This window comes from Pogoniulus pusillus, chromosome 6 (genome assembly GCF_015220805.1).
Source record: "Pogoniulus pusillus isolate bPogPus1 chromosome 6, bPogPus1.pri, whole genome shotgun sequence".
NCBI classification, from domain to species: domain Eukaryota; kingdom Metazoa; phylum Chordata; class Aves; order Piciformes; family Lybiidae; genus Pogoniulus; species Pogoniulus pusillus.
Window position 1 is genome coordinate 3,508,260 of NC_087269.1, and position 15,000 is coordinate 3,523,259.

Consider the following 15,000-nt stretch of genomic DNA (forward strand, 5'->3'; position numbering starts at 1 on the left):
AACTGGACACAGCACTCAAGGGGATGACAGCACTGTGCAGAAGCTCTCCATGAAAACAGTCAAAGTTTGGGAAACAAGTAGCAACTTTGATATCATAAAGCTGACCTGAAACCAAAGCAGAGGAACCTGAAACACTCTGCAAGTGTCATCTGCTGCTTGCTGACGTGAGGCTGGAATTCCTGTCCAAGGAGGCAAGAGAATTCCATAGCTTGTTGCTGAACACATGAGCCTTGCCCACTGGCTCCATGGCTAACACCCAACTCTAACCTAATTAAGGTTATCTAGAGGAAAATGTTGTAATATAGGAAAGAGTCTCAGCTTGACAAGACAGATGATGCCTCCTGGGCACATTAAAGCACACCTGGGAACAAGCTACAGTTTAGTGCTTCCAAGTCCCCTGTAGCTATGTTGAGAGCCATTCTTTCTGCAGAACAAACTACTGCTCCATTCCATTTAGACACAGAGGGTTTTTTTTTCTTCTTTTTGGCAACAAAACTTCCATATTTCATATGGCACCAAGCTGGGTGCAGTGGCTGCCACACCAGAGGGTTGTGCTGCCACTCAGAGAGACTTGGACAGGCTGAGAGTTGGGCAGGAAGAAATGGAATGGAGTTCAACAGGGGCAAGTGTAGAGTCTGGCACCTGGGAAAGAACAAGCCCAGGGATCAGGATAGGTTGGGGAGAGCAGTGAAGGGGAGAGGCACTTGGGAGTGCTGGTGGATGGAAGGATGGGCATGAGCCAGCAGTGGGCTCTGGTGGCCAGGAAGGCCAATGCCATTCCGGGCTGTGTTAGAAGGGCTGTGGTTAGTAGGTCGAGAGAAGTTCTTCTGCCTCTCTGCTCTGTCCTGGTGAGGCTGCATCTGGAGTACTGTGTCCAGTTCTGGGCCTCCCAGCTCAAGGGAGCTGCTTGAAAGAGTCCAGTTCAGAGCCACAAAGGCTCACCAGCCTTGGTGCCATTCTCTGGACACATTCCAGTACCTCAACCCCTCTTGAATTGAGGGGCCCAGAACTGGACACAGTACTCTAGTTTAAGTCTCCCTCTGCCAGTTTAAACCCATTGCTCCTTGTCCTTTCATCACAAGACCTTCTCAGTAGTCCCTCTCCAGCCCTCCTGCAGCCCTCTTCAGATCCTGGAAGGCCACTCCAAGGTCTCCTCAAAGCCTTCTCTTCTCCAGGCTGCAGAGCCCAAACTCTCTCAGCTGCTGCAGCCCTCTCAGCATCTTGGTGGCCTCCTCTGGACTGACTCCAACAGTTCCACATCCTTCTTGTGTTGGGGGCTCCAGCACTGCACACAGGACTCCAGGTGGGGTCTGAGGAGAGCAGCATTGCCTGGGCAGCATTTCTTTCTCTACTGCCTTCCTGAATGCAGAGTGCAGCTGTGACTACATCTGTTGCTGTGCTTTGCTTTGCTTTGCTCCACGTTTTGCATTGCTTGGTTTGGCTGTCAAGCAGAGGGGGAACTCAGGGGTAAGGAAGTTGTTGCTGTATCTGTCATCTCACCTGGAGCACTTCTGGAGATTTCTATAAACTGTATATCCTTTGGCTCCTCTACAGAAACGTGGAAACATTCAGGCAGAGCTGGAACTGATGCTACTTCCTCTTTTGGGGAGGAAAAAAAACAACAACCCAACAAGATTTCATGTAATGATTAGTCAAGGGAACAAAAGAACTTTCTTCACTTGCCTTTATTCGTTGTGCATTCGGTTTGCTTTCTATCGCTCCTTTAGCATCAGCAACAAACCCCATGCACAGCTACAGCTCTCTGAGAAGGAATCTGTAGGTCTGCAGCTTCCTTGAAGGGACACTGTGCAGAGGCTGCTGCTGGGCTCTGCTCGCAGGGAATTGCAGACAGAACAAGGAGGAAAAGCCTCAAGCTGAGGCTGGGGAGGTTTAGATTGGACATTAGGAAAAAGAGAGTGGTCAGGGACTGGAATGAGCTGCCCAGGTTGGTGGTGGAGTCACCCAGCCTGGATGTGTTTAAGGGTGGTTTGGATCTGGTGCTTAGGGCTATGGTTTAAGGTGAATCTTGCAGAGTAGGGTTCTAGGTTGGACTTGGGGGCCCTAAGGGACCTTTGCCATCCTGTGTGTTTCTGTGATTCTGTGAATCTTCCTTCAGTTGTGTTTCAGCAGCTACCTGCAATCATTTGCTTCAGACACAGGCAGCTAACTCATGGTACAGTGTGAAATAATCTCTGTAAGAAGGAAGCCTTCCCCTTCAGTTGTGTCTCAGTATCTACCTACAGTCATTTGCTTCAGACACAGGCAGCTAACTCATGGTACAGTGTGAAATAATCTCTGTAAGAAGGAAGCCTTCCCCTTCAGTTGTGTCTCAGTATCTACCTACAGTCATTTGCTTCAGACACAGGCAGCTAACTCATGGTACAGTGTGAAATAATCTCTGTAAGAAGGAAGCCTTCCCCTTCAGTTGTGTTTCAGCAGCTACCTACAATCATTTGCTCCAGACACAGGCAGCTAACCCATGGTGCAGTGTAAAATAATCTCTGTAAGAAGGAAGCCTTCCCCTTCAGTTGTGTTTCAGCAGCTACCTACAATCATTTGCTCCAGATACAGGCAGCTAACTCATGGTGCAGTGTAAAATAATCTCTGTAAGAAGGAATCCGTCCCTTTCAGTTGTGTTTCAGTATCTACCTACAATCATTTGCTTCAGACACAGGCAGCTAAGCCATGGTGCAATGTGAAATAATCTCTGTAAGAAGGAATCCTTCCCCTTCAGTTGTGTCTCAGTATCTACCTACAATCATTTGCTTCAGACACAGGCAGCTAACTCATGGTGCAGTGTGAAATAATCTCTGTAAGAAGGAATCCTTCCCCTTCAGTTATGTTTCAGTTCCTTCTCTTTCAGTTGTGCAATCATTTGCTCCAGATACAGGCAGCTAACCCATGGTGCAATGTGAAATAATCTCTGTAAGAAGGAATCCTTCCCCTTCAGTTGTGTTTCAGCAACTACCTACAGTCATTTGCTTCAGACACAGGCAGCTAACTCATGGTGCAATGTGAAATAATCTCTGTAAGAAGGAATCCTTCCCCTTCAGTTGTGTTTCAGCAGCTACCTGCAATCATTTGCTTCAGGCACAGGCAGCTAACTCATGGTGCAGTGTGAAATAATCTCTGTAAGAAGGACTCTTTCCCCTTCAGTTGTGTTTCAGCAGCTACCTGCAATCATTTGCTTCAGACACAGGCAGCTAACTCATGGTGCAATGTGAAATTATCTCTGTAAGAAGGACTCTTTCCCCTTCAGTTGTGTTTCAGCAGCTACCTACAGTCATTTGCTTCAGACACAGGCAGCTAACTCATGGTGCAATGTGAAATAATCTCTGTAAGAAGGACTCTTTCCCCTTCAGTTGTGTTTCAGCAGCTACCTGCAATCATTTGCTTCAGGCACAGGCAACTAACTCATGGTGCAGTGTGAAATAATCTCTGTAAGAAGGACACTTTCCCCTTCAGTTGTGTTTCAGCAGCTACCTACAGTCATTTGCTTCAGGCACAGGCAGCTAACTCATGGTGCAGTGTAAAATAATGCCATTAGCCCTCTTTTAAAGGATCCTAACAGCCAAGAAAGCAAAGGAGCAAAGAGAGTTTGTTTCTCTTTCAGGAGATAACTTTTGCATGTATAGAGATACAGTTCAAATTCCATGGTTCTTTTACTTAAGATTTATTTCCTCTTTACCCCTGTCTCATATGATTAATGATGTGTCTCACTGTAATGGAGTGTTCATTCTTCCTCAGGCTATTAGGTGTCACTTACTTGAACATGAGTCATTATACTTTCAGCCTTTCTCTATCAAAATCTTAAGGCTAGAGCTAAGGGTGTGAATTGCAGCCTTGAAAGACACAGGGCATCCTTAATCCTGTTAGTGTTAATCACATTTGATGGTGCTATGGACCTTGCAGGGGGAAGCTGTTCCTTGTGCTTAAACAGTGATTTTGGCAGCTCCGATGTTACTGCAGCAAGGTGGTCTTAACCAGTGTCCACCCCTTAGACTCTTAGCAAGTCAAATCTGAGTTATAGGGAGGAAAGGAAAAAAGAGGCAGAGAGAAAGAGAAGGATATAGTGAAAGAGAGGAGGGAGGAAGGGAGGAAAGGAGGAAGGAAAGAAGAAGGGAGGGAGGGAAGAAGGAAGGAAGGTGTCCAGAGAAGGTCGATGAAGCCGGTGAGGGGCCTGGAACACAAATCCTATGAGGAGAGGCTGAGGGAGCTGGGGGTGTGCAGCCTGCAGAAGAGGAGGCTCAGGGCAGAGCTCATTGCTGTCTACAGCTACCTGAAGGGAGGCTGTAGCCAGGTGGGGTTGGGCTCTTCTGCCAGGCAACCAGGGACAGAACAAGGGGACAGAGCCTCAAGTTGTGCCAGGGGAGGTCTGTCTGGGCTGGATGTTAGGATGAAGTTGTTGGCAGAGAGAGTGATTGGCATTGGAATGGGCTGCCCAGGGAGTGGTGGAGTTGCTGTCCCTGGAGGTGTTGAAGCAAAGCCTGGATGAGGCACTTAGTGCCATGGTCTGGTTGATTGGCTAGGGCTGGGTGCTAGGTTGGACTGAATGATCTTGGAGATCTCTTCCAACCTGGCTGCTTCTATGATGATTCCATGATTCTATGAAAGAAGGAAGGAAGAAGGGAGGGAGGGAGGGACAGAGGGATGAAGGAAGGAAGGGAGGAAAGAAGAGAGGGAGGGAAGGAGGGAGGAAGGCAGGAAGGAAGGGAAAGAGAGAGAGAGAGAGAGAAAGAAAGGGAAGGAAGGAAGGAAGGAAGGAAGGAAGGAAGGAAGGAAGGAAGGAAGGAAGGAAGGAAGGAAGGAAGGAAGGAAGGAAGGAAGGAAGGAAGGAAGGAAGGAAGGAAGGAAGGAAGGAAGGAAGGAAGGAAGGAAGGAAGGAAGGAAGGAAGGAAGATAGATCTCAGGGTGGGCTGGAGATGTCTCTAGTGATGTGACACCATTTAACATATAAACCAAAGCAGATTGCAGAGAAACCTTCTCTGTGTGGTGTCCCAGCAGAGCAGCAGGCAGAGCAGCAGGCTTCAGTGGCATAAACAAGGTACAGACACAGGGAACGTGCTGTAAAATTCTTGGAGGTGTCTCCTCTCACTGTCTTTAGGAGGCTTTCAGTCAGGATGACTCTTCCTCTGCTCCATACCTGAAGGGAGGTTGCAGTGGAGTTGGTCTCTTCTGCCAGGCACCCAGGGACACAGCCTCAAGCTGTGCCAGGGCAGGTTCAGGCTGGATGTTGGGAAGAAGTTCTTCACAGAGAGAGTGACTGGCATTGGAATGGGCTGCCCAGGGAGGTGGTGGAGTCCCCATCCCTGGAGGTGTTTAAAAGGAGGCTGGATGAGGCACTTGGTGCCATGGTTTAAGTGTCAGGTTGGACTCGAACACAAAGGTCTTTTCCAGCCTTTTAAATTCTGTGATTCTGTGGTTTAGTTTGTCTCAGTCTTTTGCAAAGTGGGCAAATAACTGCTTAGGAAGCAAGGACAAAGCACAAAGCCTCCCTGTTCTGAAGAGCAGATGCCCCAATCTCCTCATAACTGCACCCAGGTTAGCATGAACTTCCTCCTGTTCACTGCAGCTCCCCTTGGAACCATCACTTAGTTCCTCTTGTCTGGCTCTGTAGAAGATCAGTGTGATCCACACACAGCTGAAGGTGGCCTGATTAAATATTTACCTGCCAGCAGAGTGGCAGCACTCAGAAACAGCATTCAAAACACCATGAACTTCATGGTTCACTAGAGGAATTTTCTCACCCCAAAACTTCTGAGTTAAACTGGCGAGGGTGGATTTCATTCTCCAGGATATTGCAAACCACATAGCTAACATCAAACACTGCTTACCCCCACTCCTACACACATCTTACCTTCTGATCTTGGTTGATGAAAAGCTCAGCATGAGCCTGCAGTGTGAGTGCAGCCCAGACAGCAACCCTGTGCTGGGCTGCAGCAAGAGCAGTGTGGGCTGCAGGGCAAGGGAGGGGATTCTGCCCCTTGGCTCTGCTCTCCTCAGACCCCACCTGCACTCCTGTGTGCAGTGCTGGAGCCCCCAACACAAGAAGGACATGGAACTGTTGGAGCCAGTCCAGAGGAGGCCATGAAGATGCTCAGAGGGCTGCAGCAGCTCTGCTAAGAGAACAGGCTGAGAGAGCTGGGGCTGTGCAGGCTGGAGAAGAGAAGGCTTGGAGGAGACCTTGGAGTGGCCTTCCAGGATCTGAAGAGGTCCTACAGGAGGGCTGAGGAGGGACTACTGACAAGATGTTGTCATGACAGGGTGAGGAGGAATGGGTTTAAAGTGGCAGAGGGAAGATTGAAAGTGGATGTTAGGAAGAAGTTGTTTGCAGTGAGGGTGGTGAGACACTGGCACAGGTTGCCCAGGGAGGTTGTGATTCAGCTTGGATGAGGCCTTGAGCAACCTGTTCTAGTGGGAGGTGTCCCTGCCTATGGCATGGGCTTGGACCTGGATGGGCTTTGAGGTCCCTTCCAACCTAAACCATTCTATGACTTTGTGATCTCACCTGGTGGTGCTTGCAGAAGGAATGAGCACTGCACAGATGGGCTGCTTGCCTCTCCCCTTTAAAATGCTTTGCTTCTGCAGGTACTGCTGGCTGGGTGCCTGTGCTCAGTTAGTTTTTGCACCACTGCTGTGGGAGCTCACTCAGAGATCCCTCAATTTGAGACATGTTGAGGTGCTGGAACATGTCCAGAGAAGGGCAACAAAGCTGGTGAAAGGCCTGGAGCACAGCCCTGTGAGGAGAGGCTGAGGGAGCTGGGGGTGTGCAGCCTGCAGAAGAGGAGGTTCACCTCAAACCATACCCCCAAGCACCACATCCAAACGATCCTTATACACATCCAGGCTGGGTGACTCCACCACCTCCCTGGGCAGCTCATTCCAGTCCCTGAACACTCTCTTCATGAAAAACGTTTTCCTGATGTCCAATCTAAACCTCCCCAGCCTCAGCTTGAGGCCATTTCCCCTTGTTCTGTGTGAAATTCTCTGTGAGCAGCAGCCTCTCCACAATGTCCCTTCAGGTAGCTGTGGACAGCAATGAGGTCTCCTCTCAGCCCAAAACTGAAGGCAGTACTCAAGATGAGCTCTCACCAGGGCAGAGTTGACAGGGAGGAGAACCTCCCTTGATCTGCTGGACACACTCTGCTTAATGCACCCCAGGATCCCACTGGCCCTCTTGGCCACCAGGGCACATTGCTGCCCCATGGATGTCATCCACCAGCACTCTCAGCTCCCTCTCCACAGGGCTGCTCTCCAGCAGATCCCCTCCCAGCCTGTACTGCTGCACTTTATTATTCCTCCTCATGTGCAGGACTCTGCACTTGTCCTGTTGAACCTCATTTGGCTCCTCTGTGCCCAGCTCTCAGCCTGTCCAAGTCAATTCAGGCCTTTTCAGGAGTGAACTGCAGACTCTCTTGATTCTGCTTCAGAACCTTTGTGAAGCTCATAGCCTGGTTTGATTTCCATGTGAACACAGGTGAGGCTTGAGGGATTTGCCTGAATTTTGCCTTGCAAACTGCTGGTTGTTGATGGTTTGATTGTTTGCTTGTTTTTCCTAAGCCAAGAAAAGGCATAGCAGAAATGTTTCTGTGGCTGTAAGTACTAAACCTTGGGCTCTGGCCTTTGCAAACTGAGCTGTGGCTTTGTGGTTTGGTGCATTTGCAAACCTCAGGCCGTGCTAAGAAAAATTCAGCAAGCACAGGGTGAGGTTGTTGGCATTGCTGGGAAGTCAGCAGATTTCCCTCTTCCAAGCTGGCCTCTTTCCCTCCTCCTTTGCAAAGCCGAAGTCTGCTGAAGCTTTGTCTGCATGGGAGCAGCAGAAGGTGCAGAGAACTATGGATTTTTGAGCTGGGAGCTGATGGTTTGACTTGAGAAGAAAGGGATGAGCTCACAGGCTCAGGTTCCTTTGCAAAGGGGTCAAAATGATGATGAAAAAGGGAAAAACAAAGGTGGGAGATCCCAAAGGAAAAGGCAACAACTCTGGGGGACTAAAGGCAGAGAAGTGACTGGATGAGGCACTTAGTGCCATGGTCTAGTTGACTGGATGGGGCTGGGTGCTAGGTTGGACCTGGATGATCTTGGAGGTCTCTTCCAACCTGGTTGATTCTATGATTCTAAGTGGTCTTGGGAAACAGGGGGTTGCTGAGATGAAGTTTTGCCTGTTGTCCACACCCAGCAGCACGTGGCTGAATCACAAAACCCTTTGAGTTAGTACCAGTGTTGGATGCCTGAGAGTACCTGCACCACCCCACAGCAGACACCTTACTTTGGTTCTCTTGGTGACTGTCTGTGAAGCAAACTGGTCCATAAAAATATGGTGAAGTTTCTTTTGCTTCATCTGTTTTCTTTCCACCCAAAGCAATTTCACTCTTTGTGCATTCCTTTGCAAAGCCAGCAGCCTCACTTCCAACAGTCTGAGTTTGGCAAGGAGCAGCCTAAGTCAATAAAAAAGAACTCCAAGTGTCATGCACCATAAAGACTTGGGTGCAGCTTTCCAAAGGACTGTAAAGCAGTCAGAGACTGAAAAGCAGGCAGAGAGCTCCTATCTAGAACTCCACTCTCTGCTTGTACAAGTCAGAGGTTAAATTCTTTTGACAGCAAAAGCCCTCAGGAATACCTGGTGGATGAAAAGCTCAACATGAGCCTGCAGTGAGTGCAGTCCAGGCAGCAACTCTGTGCTGGGCTGCAGCAAGAGCAGTGTGGGCAGCAGGGCAAGGGAGGGGATTCTGCCCCTTGGCTCTGCTCTCCTCAGACCCCACCTGGAGTCCTGTGTGCAGTTCTGGAGCCCCCAACACAAGAGCCCCCAGCACCTCCACATCTCTCTTGAATTGGGCAGCCCAGAACTGGACACAGCACTCAAGGTGTGATAATAATAATCTGTGAGTAACTGCTTAAATGCCTCTTTGTGATTCTCTGCTGCCTTCTGCTATAGAGCAGAAAGAGCTTGAGCCCATCTACTGGGCAAGCAGCATATTGGCTGCAAGCAGCATTTGGCCACAGGAACCTTCTCTTCCAGTTCAATTGATGTCTCTATATTTTGCTGGTTATATTAGATGCAAATATTATCCACAGAACGTTTCCATGACCATGTAAGAACCAAAATACTATCAAAATTAGTGGTTGGGAGTGACCAGAGTTCTGAATAGCAACATTAATAAACAATATTAATGTTAGAAAACATCATCTCCCAGCAATTAATTTCCCCTCCTCAACAGAGAGATAGAAAAAGAAATATTCAGCCTGGCCCTACCTGTACCTTGATAATTTTACACAGCTCTATCCAGTGGAAGAATGATTGATTGATGCCATTTGGGTTGGGTTTGGGTCTTCTTTTTTAGCTCCAGGGAGCTAAATGCTTCTGCTTTAGAGAGGTTTGCTGTCCTGTGCTATCAGCAATGCTTCCCTAAAGGCAAAAGCAGTGGCAGCATTAAAAATAATTACAAGTGTAAAAGAAATGCCCTGGCCTAAATGAGGGGATGGATGCACTCTGTTATCTCCAGAAGGAAGAGCTGGGTGTGTTATGTACTGTTGCTCAAGGCTAGCTGAATTCCTTAGCTTCAGATAGTTTGGCAATAATCACCTGTAATTATTTTTGCCCTTTCATTGAGATTTATGTTGCTCTGAATCATCCTAATTAAATCAGCTATTTCCTTTGCTCTTGCTCCTTCTCAAGGCTGAGTTTGGTTTGTTTGTGTTTGGTTTTTGATTGAGGTTTTCTGTCTGTTTGTTTGTGTGTTTTGGTGGCTTTGAGTTTTTATTTTTAATGCTTTTTTTCTTTTCTTTTTTTAAAAATTATTATTATTTTATATTAATCTTCTTAATGTTTGTGAAAAATCTCTGCAGAACAGAATCACAGAATCAAACAGGTTGGAAGAGACTTCCAAGCTCATCCAGTCCATCCAGTCCAACCTAGCACCCAGCCCCAGCCAGTCAAGCAGACCATGGCACTAAGTGCCTCAGCCAGGCTTTGCTTGAACACCTCCAGGCATGGTGACTCCACCACCTCCCTGGGCAGCCCATTCCAATGCCAATCACTCTCTCTGCCAACAACTTCCTCCTAACATCCAGCCTAGACCTCCCCTGGCACAGCTTGAGACTGTGTCCCCTTGTTCTATTGATGGTTGCATGGCAGCAGAGCCCAACCTCACCTGGCTACAGCCTCCCTTCAGGTAGCTGTAGACAGCAATGAGCTCTGCCCTGAGCCTTCTCTTCTGCAGGCTGCACACCCCCAGCTCCCTCAGCCTCTCCTCACAGGGCTGTGCTCCAGGCCCCTCCCCAGCCTTGCTGCCCTTCTCTGGACATATTCCAGTACCTCAACATCTCTTTTGATTTGAGGAGCCCAGAACTGGACACAGCACTCAAGGTGTGGCCTGACCTGTGTTGAATACAGGGGAAGTACAAGAGGGGGGGGTCACATAAAACCCAGTGATACAAATGAATGCACCCCACTTCATGCACTCAAGAGACTGGAATTTACAATTTAGAGTTCACCTTTGTTGCTGCTGAGACCAAGACAAATGCCCTCTGAAAAATCTGGCTCTAGGCTGTTGTGGTATTGCCTCACTTATGTGTAAAGCTTCCCCAAAATCTAGCCCTGTGGTCACAGATTTCTGCCCTTGCCATGCCTCTTCACCTCTCAGTCCTTCCCAGCTCAAGGTACTGAGCTTTAGACCTCACTAAAGAAGCTTACAGCTCCATAGCATCCTCAGCTCAGTCCTAACAGGAGAGTAACAGTGCTGGCTCCTGTCATTGCAGGATCAATGCTGATTAATAACTGCCCTGGGAGTAAGAAATGTTGGGGTCCACAACTAGGGATGCTGGAGCAGGTTCAGAGCAGAGCCACAAATATGATGGGGGGACTGGAACACTTCTGCTATGGGGACAAGCTGAGGGAGTTCAGCCTGGAAAAGAAGAGGCCCCAGTGAGACCTAACAGCAGCCTGCCAGTACCTGAAGGGGCTACAAGAAGGATGGAGGGAGACTGTTTGCAAAGTGATGGGACAAGGGGCAATGGCTTCAAAGTAGAGTGGAGCAGACTTAGATTGGATGTTAGGAGCAAGCTCTGCACCATAAGGGTGCTGGAATACTGGAATAGGTTGCCCAAGGAGGTGGTTGTGGCCCCATCCCTGGAAATATTCAAGGTGATGTTCTGGGCAACCTGATCTAATTGAGGATGTCCCTGCTGGCTGCAGAGGGGGTTGGACTGGATGACCTTTTGTGGTCCCTTCCAACACAGTCCATTCTGTGATTCTGTGCCCTCTTTCTTTCTGTCTTCTTTTTACATCTATGTGGGTGTGTGTAAATCTAGCTAACTACATTTGGAATTGCTTTTGATACTTCCCTTTCAGCAAGGAGCAAAGACCTGCCCTCTGTGGATTCCTTTTGCAGCTCTGTTTTCATGCCTCGGTGTATTTATTGACCTCCTCCAGCGATGAACCTGTAGAAATTCTTAGCAAAAGCAAAGGGGTTTGTGCCTGTGTAAACCTGATTTCAACACCACACCTCCTGTGGAGTTAGGAGTCAAATGGAGACCATTTTCAGGATCCCACAGAGCCCAAATATTTGCTTTAAGTGGATGTGAGCGAGGGCAGGGCAACGTTTCTGAGATCTTAGCCTTGAGTTCATCGGTTCTGTCACAGGCTCACAGGATGTTAGGGGTTGGAAGGGACCCAAGGAGATCACCAGGTTCACCTCCTCCACCAGAGCAGGACCATACTATCTTATACAGAGCATCACAGAGGAACACATCCAGACAGGCCTGCAAGGGCTCCATAGAAGGAGACTCCACAACCTCTCTGGTGAGCCTGTGCCAGTGCTCTGGGACCCTTACAGTAAAGAATTTCCCCCTTGTATCGAGGCAGAACCTCTTGCTACAATTTACACCCATTGCTCCTTGTCCTATCCCAGGGAGCTGTGAGCAGAGCCTGTCCCCCCCATCCTGGTAGCCTTCAGATACTTAGAAACATTTATCAAATCCCCTCTAATTGTTCTCTTCTCCAGACTAAGCAGCCCCAGATCCCTCAGCCTCTCCTCATGAGCCATGCCCTCCAGTCCCCTAATCATCCTCCTAGCCCTCCACTGGATCCTCTCCAGCAGTTCCCTGTCCCTCTTAAACTGGGGAGGCCAAAACTGAACACAGTATTCAAGATGAGGACTCAGCAGGGCAGAGTAGAGGGGCAGGAGAACCTCCCTTGATCTGCTGGACACACTCCTCCTAATACACCCCAGGATCCCATTGGCCTTCTTGGCCACAAGGGCAAATTGCTGTGCCATGGATAACTTGTTACCCACCAGGACCCCCAGCTCCCTCTCCTGGGGGAGATTCCTCATATACAAGGCATGAAATTCCTCATATATTAATTTCTCATATATAAATTCCTCTGGGCTCCTCAATTCAAGAGAGATGTTGAGGTGCTGGAAGGTGTCCAGAGAAGAGCAATGAAGCTGGTGAAAGGCCTGGGTCACAAACCCTATGAGGAGAGGCTGAGGGAGCTGGGGGTGTGCAGCCTGCAGAAGAGGAGGCTCAGGGCAGAGCTCATTGCTGTCTACAGCTACCTGAAGGAAGGCTGTAGCCAGGTGGGGTTGGGCTCTTCTGCCAGGCAAACAGCAAGAGAACAAGGGGACACAGTCTCAAGTTGTGCCAGGGGAGGTCTAGGCTGGATGTTAGGAGGAAGTTGTTGTCAGAGAGAGTGATTGGCATTGGAATGGGCTGCCCAGGAAGGTGGTGGAGTCCCCATCCCTGGAAGTACTTAAGCAAAGCCTGGATGAGGCACTTAGTGCCATGGTCTGGTTGACTGGCTAGGGCTGGGTGCTAGGCTGGACTGGATGATCTTGGAGGTCTCTTCCAACCTGGTTGATTCTATGATCCTATGATATATAAATTCCTCATATATAAAGCATGAAAATTAGGAAGCAACAGGAACTCCTTAAGGCACAAGCAGAGAAAAAAAAGATTGTAAAACAAGAGCAAAGCTTCACCTTTGGTAGGCAGATAAAGCGCAACAGAGAGGCATGCAGACAGAAAACTGCAATGCCTTGGGGGTTCTCAATGTGCAGGAATGTGAGACAGCAGTAATTGTCTCCTAAATGAAAGTCCTCCTCACAGTCATGAAATGCTTGAGTAATTTTTAAGGCACTCTTCTCAAAGGTTTTTAATTTGCTCTTAAATTAAAGCACTTCTTGCAGCGGAGTTCAGCAGCGCACACTGATTACTGATCCTGGCTCCAGTGTTTCAGGCTGCCTCGTCCCCAGGTAATAATTGCTTTTGCTTCCATAAAACCATGTCCTGCCCACCCTGTCCTATGCATATGCAAAGCAGAATTTCATTCCAAGCAACCCCTCAGCATGTACCATTTTCATTCTGACTTCTGTGTTGCCATTCAGGCAGGTCTGGAGGGGAGGGCAGGGAGAAATGGAATGAAATTCACCAAGGGCGAGGATAGAGTCTGGCATCTGGGAAAGAACAACCCCAGGGAGCAGGATGGGCTGGGGACTGACCTGCTGGAAGGCAGAGAAGGGGAAAAGGATCCACCCCCTAGTGGATGGGAGGGTGACCATAAGGCAGCAATGTGCTCTGGTGGCCGGGAGGGCCAATGCCATTCTGGGGTGGATTGGAAGGGCTGTGGTTAGTTGGTCGAGAGAGGTTCTGCTGCCCCTCTACTCTGCCCTGCTGAGGCTGCATCTGGAGTACTGTGTCCAGTTCTGCCCCTTCCAGTTCAAGAGGGACATAGACCTCCTTGAGAGAGTCCAGCACAGAGCCACAAAGATGCTGAAGGGAATGGAACATCTCTGTTATGAGGAGAGCCTGAGGGAGCTGGGGCTGTGCTGCTTGGAGAAGAGGAGACTGAGAGGTGACCTCATCAATGGTTATCAAGATGTAAAGGTGAGTGCAGGAGGCTGGACCCAGGCTCTGCTGGATGGTGCCCAATGACAAGGGGCAATGGGTGGAAGCTGAGGCATAGAAAGTTCAATTCAAACATAAGAAGGACTTTTTTTTCCCTGTGAGGGTGACAGAGCACAGGAACAGGCTGCCCAGGGGGGTTGAGAGTCTCCCTCTCTGGAGCTATTCAAGAGCTGCCTGGATGTCTTCCTGTTGTATTTGCTCTAGGTGAGGCATTAGGCACTTAGTGCCATGGTCTGGTTGACTGGATAGGGCTGGGTGCTAGGTTGACCTGGATGATCTTGGAGGTCTCTTCCAACCTGCTTGATTCTGTGGTTCTATGATTCTATCTCAGCAAGCCTATGAGTGAAGTAGACATCAGCACTGTTTCCTTTTCACAGCCTGTAATTCTTCTCACTAAAATATCCCAGCTAGGCTCAAAGTAGCACAAAGTGTTTTGTGGAAGCAAGCAAGCATTCTGCCTTTCAACTGCATCTGCAACTCTGGCAACTGCCTTTTGTCTGGAGATGTGGGGGAGCTTCAAGTATTTCATGGAGCTTTTGGATAGTTTGCCCTAATATGGAAGCTAATATGGAAGGAGAAGCAAAGTGGATGAAAAAATCTTACACCATAAATTTTTAAAGCTCTTCATAATGTACTTTTTTCTCTTCCTAAAGAAGATGAAAACATTTGTAAATGCTCTCTTAATTGCTTGAAATATCTGCTAAAGTAATTAGGGAGCAAATTGTTTTAGCTGAAAGTCAGTGTCCTGCAGCCAAGCCACCAGATTCTAGAGGCAAACAGCAAAAGGCAATCCAAAGAGAAATTACTTCTGTCACCTAAAATCATGTTCACTTAAGCAGGTTTTCTGCTGCCAGCCTGTTTAGAAGCTACCTGATTGTGTACAGGAAGGGAGTGTGGATTTGCAGAGGCTGATAAGAATACAGCTCTAGCCCAAATCCCCCCATAGATTATAAAGCCTGGGCTTGTTCCAGATTCCCACTCCTGTTTAATTTATCTCTGGCTGCTCAGTAGACAAGAGCTGTCACAGGGTAATTCCATGGGGGTCACTGCAGTGCTGCCAGGGATCACTTTCTCCCAGAAAGTGCCAGCATTGTTGAC

At 48.6% G+C, this 15,000-nt stretch overlaps 1 long non-coding RNA gene across 1 annotated transcript in view; it reads left to right on the forward strand.

Moving 5' to 3' along the window:
- The window catches only part of LOC135175871 (uncharacterized), a 167,152-nt gene extending 153,826 nt beyond the window's left edge, over positions 1–13,326 (forward strand). The window contains exon 7 of the long non-coding RNA XR_010302483.1: positions 13,173–13,326. This is a non-coding gene — a long non-coding RNA (uncharacterized LOC135175871). The remainder of the gene's footprint in view (positions 1–13,172) is intronic.
- The last annotated feature ends 1,674 nt before the right edge of the window (positions 13,327–15,000 follow it).